Below are 13,432 nucleotides of genomic sequence, written 5' to 3'. Positions count from 1 at the left end.
TTGGCTGACTTCAGTACACATTCTGAAACTAGCAGTCGATCGACAACACATTGGCTGACTTGACTACACATTGGCGACAACACATTGGCTTACTTGACTACACATTTATGCGTGTCTATTTTTTTGTAAAAAAAGTTAAACAATGGCTCGGCCACAACCATCTATATATATGGCAGACTAGGCTACTAAATCACACATTATCTTGCTTTCAAATAATCTCCCAACTGATACACAAACTATGGCATTTTTAGGAGAAACTAGCAGTCAGACGATTGTCAACTCAAGGTTGGCTTTCATTTATCCAAATGGATCGATTATTCACAATGATACTGGGGTTTACTTCCAAACTTCAACTCCGGTGCCCATTCGAGTACCAAATAGGTGTGATTTTGCAAGCCTAAAAACCAGAATACACAATACCCTTCAGCTATCCGACAAACAATTTTTGGATGAAATTCACTACCGAAAGCCATTCACCGATACAGGTAACCAAATTCGCTTTGAGTGTATGAAATTGATAAATGATGACGATGTCAACACAATGTTAATGTGTAATGATCAATTTTCTTGTGTTGGTCCGATTGAGTTATTATGCACCGTTGGAAGAACACCAGATGGAATAATAAACTTACTTGAACGCACTATGCCTCGTATTCATGAAGCGATCCTGTATTACAACGGGAAATGAAACATGCCACCGCAGAACAAATTTGTTGGATGCGCGTTCACAGGAAAAAATCCTAAGAAATTTCAAATTCCTTCAACATGTACCATCGATGAACTGAAGAATTTAATCAAGCAAGTTGCACCTAAAGGGATTCCCCCTCTTGGAATTCACGAATCACAAACGGTAAGACGATTGTTTTTCCGCCAACCAGCTCGGTTTGAGTATTCCGATACGGTTATAAAATATGAAATAAATGAGCTGATCACCAACGAAGAACTGCTGAAGGTGTTAGTACAATCTAACTACTGGAAAAAATATGGACCAATAGAAATTTTAGTTGTCTTTACTAAATATGTTGTGAAAATCGAAGACGAGGTCACTGGGACGTCGCTAAACAACTGAATGTGATGTTTAATTGTTTGTTTTTTCGTTGATGTAACCTTTATCTGTTTACGGCGTGTTTAATTCCCATAATAAAGTTGAATGTGTTGTTTCAGTGGTCCATAAAATTAATTGTTAAAAGGGTCCATTTCCTATTTTTTTGGATTTTCAGGCTTTGTTTTGACATGTTAGTTGACAGAACCGGGGAACGCGACTATTTTTTTTGGGTTCTTTGACGTCCAAACATGAGAAATGGCCGCCCTCCATTGTCTCAGGGCACTGACACACCCACACAAAAAAATCCCAAACATGGGTACTTGAACATGGAAAAAGGGTCCATTTCCTATTTTTTTGGATTTTCAGGCTTTGTTTTGACGTGTTAGTTGACCGAACCGGGGAACGTGACTATTGTTTTTGGGTTCTTTGACGTCCAAACATGAGAAATGGCCGCCCTTCATTGTCTCAGGGCACTGGCACACCCACGCAAAAAAATCCCAAACATGGGTACTTGAACATGGAAAAAGGGTCCATTTCCTATTTTTTTGGATTTTCAGGCTTTGTTTTGACGTGTTAGTTGACCGAACCGGGGAACGCGACTATTTTTTTGGATTCTTTGACGTCCAAACATGAGAAATGGCCGCCCTCCATTGTCTCAAGGCACTGACACACCCACGCAAAAAAATCCCAAACATGGGTACTTGAACATGGATTTTTTTTAAGTCATCATTGTAGTATCTTATATGGCGATTTCATTGTCATGTAAATTTTTTTTTATGATCGAATCATAATTTTTTATATATCATAATTACTTTAAAAATCTTACTAACACATAATTATGAATTATGAATGATTTTAAAAACATTTATTTTTTATGTAATACTTACAAACAAAACTCATGATTCTAGGTTTAGTTTTTTAAAAAATTAATTTAAAACACTCGTAAATTTCGCTTAACGACCACAAACAATCGAAATAATAAACTATATTATAAAATAATAAACCGTGCAAAACGCGTCAACTATTAAACAAAAAACTGTTATAATTACAAATATTCATGTCAACTATAACACAAAAAATAAATACAATGATCAATGGTCCGTGCGACGTCTCTGATGAGCCTTGACAATCCCATCAGCACTGGGTCCCCCTCTCGCGATTGCCAGGCAGTCTTGTATAATGTCATATAACTTTGTGCCTGCAGTGACTATCCTAAGGTTGAGCACACGCTCCAACCTCTGTGCAATCGCCTCATATCCCTCGTAATCATCCTGTCAAAGTCATTAAAAACATTTATTATAAAATTTAAAATAAATAACAACTCATAAAACATTAAACGCGCAAATAATCTTACCACATATGGAGGGGGGTCAAATGCCACTGGAACCTGGGGGCTGGGCGGCTGTATGTAGTCCTCAGGGTCTGCAGCTGGTGCATCCCTCTGCTGGTCACCTGCCTGGGTCGGTGTCATGAAAGGGTGAGATATGCGGAAAAACCACTCCATGTAATCCGCAGATACCTGCCCAGGCACTAGACAAACCTGACCCCAAGTAGTAAGTGATCCGCAAACTCCATCCACCTATCATCTATCTGATCGTGTGACAATCGTGCACTAACAGGCGGCGGAGGGATGCTCTGGATGTAACCGAACTGGCGTACCACCCTCTCCGGTCGAACTGTGACGATCATAGGACCCCATCTGAGCTGACCCTGGAACGATGAAATCTCCTGAAACGCCCTAACCCCCCGATGCTCCGTGTACGACAACCAGGACACATCTGTGACGGCCAAACCATCACAACGTGCCCTGTAGGGTGCTCCTATGATGCCCTTCATGTGCGCCTTCGACGTCAACGACCGGGAAACATGTGGGGACGTCTCCTGGTATGTATCGTCAGTCACGCACTAGTGCACACTAGGGAAGTGCTCATAGATCCAGCACTACACAATAATTGAGGTTAACATAACATAAAAACATGTTTAAATCATAATCGAACGTAACATATTAATAAACACAAAATTTACCTGAAGTAGCGTCAAGTACCCCGCAAGCTGTCGGGTGGTGGTCCTACAAGCCTCATCTAACTGGTCATACATATGAACCAGCGCGGCAACTCCCCAAGCGTAACCACCACTATGAGCGAGGTCCCGGAAAGTGTCAAGGTGGACCACATGCACATATGTTGCACTCTTATTAGCAAAAAGAGTGCAACCGACAAGGTGCAGCAGATAAGCGCGAGCTACGACAATCCACCGCCGGGCCTGACATCTGGTCTCATATATGTCTCGAACCCATCCTAATCGTACATATGCTCCACGTGTGAGTGTTGTCTCCGCTCTGGCCTCCTCCGCAGACACTTCCAGCAACTCCGTAAGCAAGAATCTGGCCTCCTCCGTAGAAAAGGCGTGGAAACTGTGCAAGGCGCCAGTGATGGGCAAATGTAGGATTGACGACACATCATCCAATGTGATCGTCAGCTCTCCTACAGGAAGGTGGAAGGTGCTAGTCTCACTGTGCCACCTCTCCACAAATGCGGATATAAGTCCAGGATCGCTAGTAATAACTGAACAATCTATCAGTGGACTTAATCCAGTGATAGCCACCAGGCCTCAATCTCAGGCACTGGCCTCCCAATCAGTGTCATCTTCCTCCCATGTGACACTAATTTCAAATCAGGACGTTCCTGATTTGAAGTACAAATTATACAATTATTAAAAAAAATTACTCATAAACAAATAAATCAACAATGATAAATAATTCACAAATAAAAATACCTGTCCACTCCAGACGACATGTGCAACATGCTCGGCAAATGATGTGAGCACTGACGGGTCTCGTGGACCACCAGGGAATCCCTCAGCAGCATCATCACCATCTGACCCCTTACCACTATCAGCACCCTGTGCGTCCGCACGCATCTCAGGTGCCTCCGTAGCCTGCTCAAGGACATCGTCAGTCATGTCAGCGACGTCCTCAACCATATCACGTCCCTCCGTAGTCATCTGATGAACGCATAGCCTACGAGATGAGGCAGTAGGCCTACGCCTCTCAGGAACATTAGCAGCATCCTCATCAGCAGGTCTATCTCTGCCTACAACTCTACCTATTGCACGACCTAAACCTCGTGTTCTGGCCATGATCTGCAAATCATGTCGAACACGTATTTTTTTCGGTCAAAATATACACAATTTTCTTTATAAAAAAACAACTTTATTTATAAACAAATAAGACTAACTTAAATCAAATTATTTTAAAACATACACAACATAATTTTTTTTAAAAAATTAAACTAAACAACTTCATTTATAAAAAAAACACAACTAATGTAAAAAAAATTTATTAATAAACATGCACAACTTAATTTTTAAAAAAAAATTAAACAACTTCATTAAAAAAAACACAACTAAATTATTTAGTAAACATCCACAAGTTAATTTTTTTTTTTAAAAAATAAACAACTTCATTTATAAAAAAAACACAACTAATATAAAAATAATTCATTACTAAACATCCACAACTTAATTTAAAAAAAAAAATTAAACAACTTCATTAAAAAAAAACACAACTAAATTATTTAGTAAACATCCACAAGTTAATTTTTTTTAAAAAAAATAAACAACTTCATTTATAAAAAAAACACAACTAATATAAAAATAATTCATTACTAAACATCCACAACTTAATTTTAAAAAAAAAATTAAACAACTTCATTTATAAAAAAAAACACAACTAATGTAAAAAAAAATTAATTAGTAAACATCCAACTCTTAATTTAAAAAAAAATAAGAAACTTCATTTCTAAAATAAACACAACTAAATTACTTAGTAAACATCCACAAGTTAATTTTAAAAAAAAAATAAACAACTTCATTTATATAAAAAAAAACACAACTAATATAAAAATAATTCATTACTAAACATCCACAACTTAATTTAAAAAAAAAATTAAACAACTAATGTAAAAAAAATTATTTAGTAAACATCCACAATTTTTTTAGAAAATAAAATACTTCATTTATAATTAAAAAAAACTAATTAATTAAAAAAAATAGTATTTTTATAAAACTTCCAAAACACACAACTTTAATTATAAAAATAGACAACTTCATTTTTAAAGAAAAAACACTAATTTAAAAAAATAAACAATAAACAAAAACAAATACAACTACTTTTATAAAAAAAATTACAATTTAATATTTAGTAAAAATACACAATTTAAATTATAAAAAGAACATGACATCAAGAACCCAAACCTCATTTTTCATAAAATCTATAAAACAAAATAATCAACAGAAATATAATAATTCATTTAAAAAAAACAAAAGAAATTTTGTTTTAAAAAAAAAACACTTTCCGGAAGAATTGTTCTTCCGGAATTATTCCTCTTCCGGAAACTTCTTCCGGAAATCCCAAACGTTTTCCGGAAGAACCTTTCTTCCGGAATGTTTCCGGAAGAAGGGTTCTTCCGGAAAACGTTTGGTTTCTTCCGGAAGAACACTTCTTCCGGAATGTTTCCGGAACATGTTCTTCCGGAAGTTTCGGAAGAACCCATAACGGGTCTTCCGGAAGCCTCGCCGTCAGCCCCCTTTCCCCATTTTTTCTGGCACCTCCTGCTCTCGTCTTCTACCCTATGGTTCCGCTAACCTAAGGTTCTTTTAACCTAGCCTAATGCTACAACTACACAGTGCATAATAAAACCAAATGGAAGGTTAATGAAACTTACCTCGAACGGCAATGGCGTCCAAGCGAAAGAAGCAGCAGCTGGGCTCGCGGTGGAAGAGAAGGCTCGCGGAAGAGGAAAGAAAAGAAAGAAAAGCAGAAGCAAGAAGTGATTCCGGGAGAGAAGAGGGAATGTTTTAAATTTTTTAATGAAGGGTAAAATAGTACTTTCAATAAATTGCTGGGTGCACCTAGCATTTCCCTTTCTTGTGGCAGAGATTGTTGTACCGGACCAAAAAGTTTCAAATTCTAGTTGTTCTACTTTAATCTTTAATTGTAATGTATATTAATTATTATTGATCATTGATTCCGAAACTTTATAAACTAATCAACGTGGTTGGTTTTAATTAGTTTTATTCTATCTAACAAGAGATCTGGTTTTGGTTTAATAGTTTGCTATGGGATTAAATAGCGATTAGTAAGGATGTTAAAAAAAAAACTAGTTCAAATTGAATGAGATGGCAATCGAAGCCAAAACGAATTGATTTTTTTTTTTCAAACTAGTTCAAGAAAAAATGAGTGCACTATTTTATAAAACAAATTCGATAAACTGAATTATTTTTACAAAAACAATTTGGTTAGCCAAAATGGTTTTTATTTAAATATTTTTTTATTTAAAAAAATAGTTCAAAAACTAGTTTGAAAAGTTCTTCTATTAGAATTAGTTTAAAATTGATTAAAAATTAGTTCAGTTTAGAACCAGTTTTTTAAAACCAGTTTCTAAATCAGTTTGACTTTTTGGATATAAAATTGAACGGGTTAAAAGAAGTTGAAACCAATTTGATTCGGTTTTTTTACCGAACTAGTTTTTCCACACCCCTATCAAAAAGTTCATTTGCTTTTGCCAGAAAAATATCTTCCTAATAGAGAGTATTTTTAATGAAAATATCTTCTTGTGAAATATGATATTTTTTCTACATTGTGCTATGTTTGATAAGACTTTAGAGAAGTTTATAATTTTACCAATCATTGATCAAAACGATCTTATTTGTATCATGTTTCATAATCATGCTAGTAGGAGACATACTCATCGAGTTCTTGCATAAATAATAGATATGTTTCTTTACATCATTTGTGATCATTTATTTGTTAGTTTATCAACTAATCTTATCAAACACTTTTATAAGCTTTAGTTTATAAGTTTTCAGTTAGTTTCCAATTTTCAGCTCCTAGTTTATAGTTTATAAGTAGTTGTTTATAAGATAATTTTACCAAACATAACCAATAGAGCAAAATATTGTTACTGTGTCGAAGTCCTACTTAACTGGTTAACTACAAAATTTTCAATCTTTCTTCCTTTAGGCATATTAAAGATTTTTGGTTGGTCAAATTGAAATGGAGGGCGTTGCTGTCCCTTGGATGAAAATGGAAGTGTGTTTTTGTTTCACATATGGGCGTTGTTCTTTTTATTTTTTTCACACTCGGGGTGTGCAATGAAAATACAATTTTATTGTACACTGTTCAACAAACAACATAATCATACTTTTGTTGTTGATTGAGAATCCCCAACCCTTACTCCCCTCATCACAAACCCTCCCCCCACCCTCCCTGCCTCATCTTTGACTCTAACAGCAACTCCATTGTCCTCGTCCACAACCCCTCTTCCCCTTCCCTCACTTGCACTGTTTATGTTCGTGTGGGATGTGTGTTGCAGGTCTAAACATGGGTGAGGTGTGCACAACAAATATGGACATGGGTGGGGTGCACACAGCCTCAATGGTGCTCAAATGATGCAGTGGTGCTCTGATATGAAGTGGCACGACAGTGGATTTGTTTGGGGTGAGAAAATGATTCTGAATAAAGAGAGGGAAAGCAGAGAGAGTATGAGGAAGGGAAATCGAGTAATTTCTAATGTTTTGATGTGTGAATGACAATTTAGGTAGTGTCAATGTCAAATCCCAATATCTTATTCTTAGTATACGTGTAAGTAATCCAAATTAATCTAATCTGAAGACAATTATTATGATTTAGTTTAAGTGTCAAATTTGATCTACGTCGAGTCCTCTTAATTTTGTTTTAACCTGACATCTATGTCTTTTTCTTTTTTCTTTTAAATAGTATTACTATGTTTTTATAGATAAAATAGATGTTAAAATAGTGGGGGAAAAGAAGAGGAATGAATATACAAATTTGGCATAGATTGAAATAAATCCTAAAATTATCCACCAAATTGGTGGCACCATGAACTTTTTGGGCTGGGCCAAGAATTCGAGTCACCAACTCTTATGAAACAAAAAGAAGTTGGGTGTTGCTAGGTACACCCAACACTATTGCTGGTGCACCCAACATATTTCGTTAATGGCAAAAAAGCCCCTGCTATTTTACTTTTAAGTTGGTGTTTGTTTTTTTTTTAATGTTTTACGCCTTTATCATTTTGTGCTCCGGTTTCTCTCGTTTGTGGTCATTTTCCATTGTTGAGAGAGGTAGCGGTTCGGTAGAGGTGAAAGTGTTACCGGTCGGTGATTATTGTAGTTATTGTTTTGATTTCGTTGGAGGTACACATTTTTCTAGCTTTTCTGGCTAACTGGTGCTCTAGTAGATTTGATTTTTTTTCACATACGGATGAAGTGAATCCGTAAGATGTATACAGATGAAGTGAATCCATAAGATGTATACGGATAAAGTAGATTCGTAAGTACGAGGTAAAGCATACGAATGCAGTTCATCCATATGATTCTTACGGATGTAGTTCATCCGTGTGGTTTATACAGATGAACTATATCTGTATTCCGTATAAACCATACGGATGTAGTTCATCCGTATGGTTTTTTTTTAAAAAGAATTGGCTAAAGTTTTATTTATTTTAATTATTAATATGTTAAATTAGTGATCTGGTCCCTATAGTTTAATAATTTTATTTTAGTCCCTATAGTGTAATTCTTTTTGGAAATTATGAATTATTTAGTTATTAGAAATTATATATAGTATAAATGTATATTTTAATTATTTAGGTTGAAATTAGTTATAAATTATAAATTTATTTGTATTACTTGCTAATATATATGTAGTTAATTTATTTTGATGATATTTATCAAATTTTGATGGTAAGGACTAAAATGGAATTAAAATATAAAGTATATGGAAGGACTAATATAGGGTTTTTGTTCATTGATATATATGACTATGAATTTTAGTTTTGATAATATGGTGTACACTAAAAGATTATGTAGACTTGTGTATGATGTATAAATTTTTTATTTGTTGTTAAGATGAACGAAGATCAATGGATGTATGACAATATAATGTTTGAAGAAGTTGATATGGATTATCAAAATGAACAAGAATATGGTGTAAATGAATCACATGTTGATTGTTCGGATGCTTTTAATACTTCTCAGGTAATAATGTTTATTATTGTGAGTGATTTGATGAAATGTATGTCTTGTAGAAAACTTAAATTGTCTGGGTTGCGTTGCAGGTCTTTAATACTCGAGATGATGTTTTGCAGTGTGCTCGATCAGTTGCTCATGAAAACGAATTTGTTGCAGTCATTATGAGGTCTGACATATAGACTGGTAGTAGAGGAAGAAGTTCATTTGTATTAATTGGCTGTGAAAGGAGTGGTCAATATAGGTGTAGGAAGAAAGATTTTTTTAGAAGAGATACTGAGAGTAGGAAATGTGGATGTCCCTTCAAGTTTTGTAGGAAACCAGTCATTGGAGGGCAAGGATGAATGGTGAAGTTGATGTGTGGGATTCATAATCATGAATTGGCCAAGTCATTAGTTGGACATTCATACATTGGGCAATTGACTAATGATGAGAAGACAATTATTGTTGATATGACCAAGTTAATGGTGAAACCAAGAAATATTCTGCTAACGTTGAAGGAGCACAATGCCAATAGTTGTACAACAATAAAACAAATATACAATGCAAGAAGTGCATACCATTCTTCCATTAGAGGATGTGATACTAAAATGCAACATCTAATGAAGCTTCTTGAACGAGATTAATATATTCATTGGCATAGATTAAAGGATGAAGACGTGGTACGTGATATATTTTGGTGTCACCCTGATGCAATGAAGTTATGCAATTCATGTAATTTGGTGTTTTTCATAGAAAGTACCTACAAAACAACCAGGTACAGACTCTCACTACTTGACTTTGTTGGGGTGACACCAATAGGGATGACATTCTCTGTTGGGTTTGCATATTTGGAGGGTGAACGTGTTAATAATGTGGTATGGGCTTTAGAACGGTTTCGAGGTCTATTTTTAATACATGATGGCCTCCCGGTAGTTCTTGTGACTTACAGAGACCTAGCATTGATGAATGCAGTGAAAACTGTGTTATTTGAGTGTACAAACTTGTTGTGCAGATTTCACATCGACAAGAATGTCAAGGCCAAATGTAAATCCCTATTTGGTAAAAAAAAAATGCTTGGGAGTATGTCATGGATGCCTAGGAAAGTCTGATTGATTGTCCTTCCGAACACCAGTTCCATGAATGCCTTAAGATGTTTGAAATTGTTTGTTCACCTTGGCCAATGTTTGTTGACTACGTTAACGAAACATGGATAATCCCCCACAAGAAAAAATTTGTTACAGCCTGGACGAATAAGGTGATGCACTTAGGCAACACAACAACAAACAGGTATTAAAATGTTCAACTTTTTCTAGTAAGGTTAATGAATTCATGGAATTTAATTGTTATATATGTTTATTGTTTATTGTTTATTATTTTTTGTGTATTTGAAATGTAGGGTTATATCTGCTCATTGGGCTTTAAACGAGTATTACATACTAGCCTTGGAGACCTGTGTAGTGTTTGGGATGCCATGAACAACATAATCACGCTGCAGCACACTGAAATTAAAGCATCATTTGAAACAAGTACACATGTGGTTGGACATGTTTTTAAAAAAACCTTATACAAGAGGCTTCTTGGAATGGTTTCAAGGTACGCTTTAAATAAGATTGTTGTTAAGTTTAAGCGTGTACATTATGCTGGCAAGAATCCATCTTCTTGTGGTTGTGTCATGAGAACCACGCACGGTCTTCCTTGTGCATGTGAGCTATCTAAGTATGTTCTTGGTAGCATCCCACTAGATTCAATCCATATGTTTTGGAGGAGACTTAGTTTTTCGGACCAAGGGTTATGTGAGGCCCAAGTGACCATAAAGGAAAAGATGGAAACCATATCTAAAAGATTTGAGGAACTTGATGTTTGTGGTAAAGTAACTCTCAAGAGTAAACTTCAAGAAATTGCATACCCTGATCAAAACTCTATGTGTCATCCTCCGTCAAAGGTCAACACTAAAGGTGCACCGAAGAAATCGATGAACAAAAACCAAAGATCTACAAAGCGTGATCCGTCTTACTGGGAGTATGTTGATGCTTTTCATTTTGTGCAAAATAGAAACTCTTCAATGAAGCGTAGTCCCTCATCTTCTGACCAGCCGAATCCAAGAAGGATCATCCCGATGTTGGATCAATTTGAGCCATTTATACAGGGTTTCATTGACAACATTGTGAATGTGAAAGCTGACGGTAATTGTGAATATCGATCGATTGTCGCTTTATTAGGTATGGGTGAAGATTCTTGGTCGTTGGTGCACAATCAATTGCTTAAAGAACTTGCCAAATGGTCAAATGACTATATCAACCTCTTCGGTGACACAGACAAATTCGAGGAATTAAGGAGGTCCCTACTTGTTGATGGGTTATCCAAGGTATGTTTTTTAGGTTTTGGTTTTTAAGAAGTAACTTTAAATAACTTTGATGTGTATATTTTTTTGATTCAGGTTACTGTGGATAAGTGGATGGATATAACAGAGATGGGATATGTCATTGCATCAATGTTTAATGTAATCCTTGTATCGTTGTCCCGACAACAAAGCATGACATTTTTTCCTCTTAGAAGTCAACCACCAACAGATTCTTCTGTGCATCGCATTATATGTATCGATCACGTCTTTAGCAATCATTTTGTTCAGGTACATTGAAGATAGGTAGTCTTATTTTTAAATTTATGCAATCATTTGTGTTCATTTGACTTAATATTGTTTGTGCATGTACAACAGGTTTATTTAATTGACTGTTGTCCTTTACTGTCTCTAGCATTGTTATGGTCTAGGAATTCTCATCCTCAGGCAAAGCAGTGGCCAACTTCATATATTAGTAGAATGCAGTAGTACAGAAGCTTCAAGATGTTGAAAAGAGACTATATTGACCTAAATGAAGATTGAACATGCAGCAGTGGCCGTTGTAATGTCATACATGAGTTGTGTGCATGCGTGTTTTCTCACTGGCTTAAATATTATTACCAATGTAGAAGACAATTTTGGTGAATTCCATGTGATATAAATTGTTGTGATACGCTTATCCTTAATTATTACTTAATTGTTGCATTAAGAAATAAATTATTTGGTGCAAGTAAAATAAATTACACATGTATGATACATCATTGTTAGAATTGAAATTATTGAGTCAAATTATTGAAATTAATTGGTGCAAGTAAAATAAATTGTTGTTATAAACTACACATTCTTTCCCAACCCAGCCACTATGAGTATTCAATAAAATTATCAAATTTGAAATTATTGAGCTGAAAACTAATGATGACGTGCTAAAGGTCTTAGTACAGTCTAACTACTAGAAACAATTTGGGCCAATAGAAATTTTAGTTGTTTTTAGTAAACAGGTAATGAAAATGAAAGACAACGTGTCTCTGTCACAACTTGATTCAATGCAAAATTAGTATTATTTAATTGTAATTTTTCATGCAAATTTTATTTCTTTTCACTATGTTGAAGTTAATGTAATATTTGAATTCGAGAAGTTGTTCACTAGTCTTTAAACTAAGATGAATTTTCTTTCTTTGCACTACAATTTCTAAACATTAAAAGTTCGAGAAGTTGTTCATTGGCCTTTATTTCTTGGGGCAAGAGACCCAAAATGAAACACATTGGATGGCCCAAGATGTTACCAATAGATTATGATACACTTCATTGCCAAAAACCAACCAATAAAAGTTCATGAACACAGAATAAAGCACTTTGCAATGACCAAGGTCCACGTTGTCCTCATAGAACAAATCAAAATATTAAAGTGGAGCCTATGTAGCCCCCAAAAAAATATCAACAAAAATTTAATAGAGCAAATAATAACAGCTAAATTGAAAAGAGATGATCTTGTTATTCATGATTCAAATTTGTTGTAGGCTAAAAATTGAATGGGGCCTGGATTTTATGCAATTTGCTATCCAAAAGGACTGCTCTAGCAACTAAATGGCTATCACTTTTGGAGACATCATATAATTTATAGATCAAAGGAGTTTAAACCAAATTGGGTGGGATATCAATCCAATGCTCAATGCAACTAATGCTACTGCTTAGAAGTTTCTAACATGATTATTTACACCCCTAGCTAATAAAATTTTATGTTCATGGTTCACCTAAATCAACATATTTGGTATTCATTGGAAGCTTCATATTAAAATTGGTCAACCAAAAAAGATATGAATCAGTGAACAAACCCTTTTGTTGTGTCTGTGACCATTCTTTTTTTACTTTGAAGTCAAACATGTAACAACTTTTCTTTCACATAAACGACTAAACATGATTGTGCTAAAAATTACGTTAAGTTACATAAATTGTAGATCAATAATAAAAAAAAACCAATATTTAACCATGCTTAAACTTAAAAAGAAGACACACACAAC

This window comes from Glycine soja, chromosome 1 (assembly GCF_004193775.1).
Source record: "Glycine soja cultivar W05 chromosome 1, ASM419377v2, whole genome shotgun sequence".
NCBI lineage: Eukaryota > Viridiplantae > Streptophyta > Magnoliopsida > Fabales > Fabaceae > Glycine > Glycine soja.
This window is presented reverse-complemented; position numbering follows the sequence as displayed.